At 37.4% G+C, this 206-nt stretch overlaps 1 protein-coding gene across 1 annotated transcript in view; it reads right to left on the bottom strand.

Moving 5' to 3' along the window:
- The window catches only part of LOC107676602 (pecanex-like protein 2), a 28,993-nt gene that overhangs the window by 12,911 nt on the left and 15,876 nt on the right, over nucleotides 1-206 (bottom strand). The gene's annotated exons all lie outside the window — the stretch shown is intronic.

Raw genomic sequence — 206 nt, 5'->3', positions numbered from 1 at the left:
TTTTCCATATGTTTGACTGACTGTATTTTATTATGATAATGAACAGGCTGCATTGTCAAGGTAGCAATGCTTAACTGTGTGCGCACATGCGGCGCCGGCGCAATCATTATAATTTTTTCCTTCTAACAGTGGAAGCAACTAGCCTACTCCTTTTAGTCCTAAAGATAATCAGAATTGTAAAAGGTTTGCCTTTATTTGTGTACATT

Source organism: Sinocyclocheilus anshuiensis, unplaced genomic scaffold, assembly GCF_001515605.1.
Source record: "Sinocyclocheilus anshuiensis isolate Anshui unplaced genomic scaffold, SAMN03320099.WGS_v1.1 scaffold204, whole genome shotgun sequence".
Lineage (NCBI taxonomy): Eukaryota > Metazoa > Chordata > Actinopteri > Cypriniformes > Cyprinidae > Sinocyclocheilus > Sinocyclocheilus anshuiensis.
Note: the sequence above shows the minus strand (reverse complement) of the source record. Positions and strands in the feature narration are given on the sequence as shown.